Source organism: Dendrobium catenatum, unplaced genomic scaffold (genome assembly GCF_001605985.2).
Source record: "Dendrobium catenatum unplaced genomic scaffold, ASM160598v2 fragScaff_scaffold_1021, whole genome shotgun sequence".
NCBI classification, from domain to species: domain Eukaryota; kingdom Viridiplantae; phylum Streptophyta; class Magnoliopsida; order Asparagales; family Orchidaceae; genus Dendrobium; species Dendrobium catenatum.
In genome coordinates this window covers 4,752,259-4,757,719 of record NW_021319483.1, presented here as the reverse complement: position 1 = coordinate 4,757,719, position 5,461 = coordinate 4,752,259, and positions in this window count along the sequence as shown.

Below are 5,461 nucleotides of genomic sequence, written 5' to 3'. Positions count from 1 at the left end.
ACTTTTTGGGATTTAACATAAGAGAATTAGATGATCGAACCTTTCTAATAAAAAAGTATATAAAAGACATCTTGAAGAAATATGAAATGGATAAAGTCAAGCTAATAAATACTCCCATGACTTCTAATATTCAGTTGGATGAGGACTCAAATAGAAAATCTGTTGATCAAAAGAAGTATAGAGGGATGATTGGATCTTTACTTTGCCAGGCCGCTATCCAACCTAATATAATGTTTAATGTTTATCTCTTGCTAGATTTCAAGTTGATCCTAAAGAATCCCACCTAACTGTAGTTAAGAGAATTCTTAAATATCTTTTGGGGACCCAAAACTTAGGAATCTGATATCCTAGGCATAGCACTTCTTTTGAGATTATTAGGTATTTTGATTCTAATTTTGCAGGATGTATGGTAGATAGAAAAAGAACTTCTAGACTTGCCAATTCATAGGATAATCTTTAGTCTACTAGTCTAGTAGAAAATAAAACTCTGTTGTACTTTCCATTGCAGTAGTTGAGTACATTACCTTAGGGAGTTGTGTGGTCCAAATCCTTTGGTTGAAGCAACAATTTCTTAATTTAGGATTACCTATAGGCACAATTTAAATCCTTTATGATAACACTTGTGCTATCTACATCTCCAAGAATCCTATCCAATATTCAAGGACCAAATATATCGATATATGACATCACTTTATTAGAGATAATGTGACCAAATGAGACACTGAGTTACACCATGTGACAACTGAGAATAAATTGGCTGACATCTTTACTCAACAACTAGCGTTTGACACTTTCAGCATCTTAAGGATCCGATTGGGTGTGATTGACTTAAATTCATGAACTTTATGTTTACTAAATTTTGAATTTTTCTATTTTGTTGCTTCTTTTTACTCTTTTGTTTATTTCAAATTTGGTTATTTTACTTTTTATTTGCTTTTGTTTTTTGTTTTTCTTTATTTATATTATTTTAATTTTTTTTTTCTTTTCTTTGTGATCACTACTGAAATGATATTTTAAGCCATATTTTTATTTTTAAATATTTATAGTCTATATGTTACATCTCTAAATCAGTTAAATGGAGAAATATCGTTGATTGTTTTCCTTCCTCTTAGCTCTTTTAGTGGTGTAATTTCTAAACAAAAGTCTATCTTAAATTAACAACTTGACTTTACGATTGAGATCTTTTCTATCTTACTACAGTAATCTATCTTATACTTATAATGTTCAAAGTCTTTATATTACTTTTAATTTTTTTTTGTAATCTTGTCTTTCCATTTATTATATAATTTTGATCCTATTTTGTGATTTATTCTTGTTTATATTAGAGAGTGAGTTTTTCTTCTCTAATATCTGAAAGAAAAGGGATCTAGATTGAAAAAAAAAGTTTTGACCAATGATGTCAAATTAAAAGATGCATAATGACACCAAATTAAGAAAGATACATAAAGTGTATAAAAAATCTAAAGATGCGCAAAGTGCGCTAATCAATAGACAAGAGGCATAAAATGAGCCCACCAAAAGTAAGCTTTCTTCTCTTTCAAACCTTTAAATATTAGAAGAATTCATGTGTCATTTGATATTTTCAAAGGCTTGATTTTGAATTTTATAATTATGGCAAATTACTTTGGTATATTAATCTATAAGATATATATTTTTTTTTAAATCAAGTTTTGAATGGATATCTTTTTCTTATCCAATTGGTTTCTCTTAGTTAGGTCTTTTGTTTTTAAAAGATGATTTTATCCTGTGAGAAGTTAGAGCAAGGGCTAACAGGATCGACTATTCTACCATTTTCAGATTTTGACAATATTAACTCATTATTCTTACAATTTTTTAAATTCAATTCCATAGAGAATTTATCATTTTTTTGCTTTAATTAAAAAAAAAACTTTTCTTTCATTCTTCTTTTTCGTCTTCTATTCCGCTTTTCCTTTCTAATTTTTCTTCCTCTTTTTTTGTGATGTCAAAAGGAGGAGTAGTGTTTGAGGTGCTTCGTCATATTATTTTCACTTATGTTCCTATTTTATTTTGTTTTGTGTTTGCCATAATTAAAAATGGGGATATTGTTGTGAATTTGATTTTAGGGAATATAGTTTTGATGATAGTAAACATTTTTATTTTTTTTATGACTGCCTAGCCTACTAATATTTCAGGTAGACAAGAACAAACTACAAATCGAACTAGCTGAAGATTGGGTAGATTAGGACTGAGTTAATTTGTATGTATGAAAAGTGTCTTTTACCTTTTCTTGAGTCCTTTGTAATATTGTGGGTCTTGATGCTAAGTAACGTTGCACACACATGCTTGGGAAATTTTTTGACTATTTTAGAGTTTTTTGTTTTTAATCTCATCATTCAAGATAATCGACAAATCGGCCTATACAATCAGTTAAAAATAGAAACCTTAATTAGGGCATCCTGGTTAAGACAGCCGCAATTAAGCACATTTTCCTGGATGATATTAGCATCGGTCGGGATGATAGGCTCAAATTAGAAAGAATCAATTGTCAGATCTATGTATGCATCTTTTATTTTGGGACATCATCTGGGATGATGCAGTGCAATTATGCCTAAATTAATCTTTTAATTAAGAAAAGTAATTAAGATATGATTGGTCGATCTTATCGTTTTGGATGATCGTAGAATCATTCAAGATGATCAGTTCACAAACCTTAATTATTTCTGGATGATCAAACATTAGCCTGGCTCCATTTAGGGCCATGTTCTGGATGATATGTACTTAATTTAATAAATCATTCGGGATGATTATTAGATCAGCCTGGATAATCTAGTAATTTTTTCATCATCTAGACATCCATTCAGGGTGTTGCTCTGGATGATATGAACTAAATTGAATTAATCAACCCAGACAATCATGAGATTATCCTGGATGATCTAATTATTTTTCTATTATCCAGACATTCATCCAGGGTGATGGTTTGGATGATATTCATTGAGTTGAACTAATCGTACATGATGATATACTATTGTCCTGGATGATATTTGATGTTTAGTTTCTAAATAGGGCTAATTTGGAGCCCTTGTTTAAAAGATCTATTATTTTCTCAAGTGAAAATCTTTTACTGTTGTCTTAACCTGAGAGAGCCAAGAGGAGAAGGAGAGCAAGGGAGAGAGAGAGAGGATCATGTGAGGGGGAGTTTATGAGGGATTTCACAATGGTTGCTCTAAGTAAGGATATGTCATCATCTTCTTCGGTCATCATCCCTGGGTCCTTTAAGGTTTGAGAGAGGTCTACTTGAGTAACTGATCAAGGTTCTTTGCCTGCTTCTAGAGGAAGAAAAAGGAGTTGAGTTCTCAGCCTGCTTCTGGAGGAAGCCGAAGGAGTTGGGTTCCCAACCTACTTCTGGAGGAGCAAAAGGAATTGGATTCTCTGCCGCATCAGGGTCGGTCAAAAGGAATTTTTATATGAGCTTCTCTGCCTTGTTGTTGGGGCTAAAGGAGAGACACTGAGTTTAGTGCAATACCTGAAGGAGAGGCTCCGGAGAGTGGATGTAGGTCAAGTTGATAGAACCACTATAAAAATCTGGTGTGTTATTTCTTATTGTACTTTTGCTTTTAATCTTCGCACTTTAATTTCTATATTGATTATTTGGTTGTATTTTTGATTCTACTTAAAGAATTTTTTAAATACCAATTCACCACCCCATCTTGGTTAGCCTTGGGACTAGTTAATAAGGGCTTAAAATCTATGTCCAACTTTTAGTGAATTCGTTATTTAAAAATTCTATTGGATGTTAGAAAATAGATTTAAAAATTTTTAGGACAATAATTAATTTTTTTGTAAAAATAATTTTTGAACACAATAAACTCAAATGCTGAAAAATAAAAATGTAGTAAAAAGTAAAGACAGAAGAACCCCAAATTTTATAATGGTTCGGTCCAACTAGACCTATGTCCACTCCCTGAAGACACCTTCTTTAGGTTTTGCACTATATCAAAGTGACACTTTGTTTGCTCTCACAGAAAGGAGGAGAAGCCCTTACAATAACCTCTCTTCCACTAATTCTGGTGTGGCAGATTACCAACATCCTTTCTCACATTCCTATTGATGGAAGAGTACCAACATCCTTTCTCACCCTCCTAGTGATGGTAGAGTACTAACATCCTTTCTCACCCTCTTAGTGATGGCATAGTATCAACATCCTTTTTTATTATCCTTGTGATGGCAAAAAACCATAATTTTCTTTGAAAGTCTTCTTTCAAAGGCCTTCAAGGAAGTAGGGAGAAACTTGAAGAATCACCTCACAAATTTCTCTCAAAAAGATCTCTCCATCTTCTTTCCTAAAACACTCTTCCAAATACTCTCCTTTCCACTCTTTGAAAGAAACAAACATAATTACTCTAGAAGCTCAATGGAGACAATTTTAGGATCTTTATCTAGAAAGACAAGAAAAATCATCCAGAAAATGAAAAAAATTTCATGTTGAATGTCTTCAGATCGTATAGTATGATAAATAATTATACCTATAAATAGTTCAAAATTCCATGTACGATCCTATATGAACCTAATATCATACTTTGTCAGTCATCTATACGAACTAACATCATACTCAACAGGTTCATCTGGTACGATTATGTACGTACCCATTTTGTACACTGGTCATCATCTGTATGAATCCTACATCATACAGTATGAACTGTTAAATTAAATCATGCTTCATTTGGTACTAACATGGATGAACTCATTTTGTACTATGGAACTCGTCTATATGAACCTAAAATCATACAATATGATCAGTTCAAAAATTAAAGAGATCATTTGGTATGAACGTGGATGAATCTAAACACTAAACATCATCTATATGAATCTAATTTTGTATAGTATGAACAGTTAAAAATTTTATGCGTTCATATGGGATGAACTGGTACGCACCCGATTTATACTTTGGATGTCGTCTGTATGAATCAAACTTCATATAATACGAACAGTTTAAATAAAATTTCTCAAGCCATGACTTGATTAACTTTATTTTGGAGGAACTACCATGGCAAATTGTCCAATATAATTTGAAAATCATACAATATAATTAGATTTAAAAGATTAAGTTTTGACTCACTTCCCTAGTGTGTATATGCACGGTTACCCAATTGCAACCACACTCTCTTAAACTCAATAAAAGTAGAAAAATTACATACTTCATTACAAGAAACTCTAATATAATTTGTCTTAAAATCTTTGGAAATTTGGAGTATGATTTCTCTGAAATGTTAGTACACACAGACAACACAAAGAAAATATATCCAATATATGTTAGGAGAAATAGTTATCATAACAATAATATTTTGGAATCATCAAAAAATCACATGATATAAAAACTTAGTCTTGGAATCTAAGTTTTAACAATCTCACCCTTTTTTATAATGGTAAAATAATTATTGTTTGAGTTAACACTTAATAAAGTTTTCTCCTAAGCTCCCCCTTAATGAATGATCAATTTAAA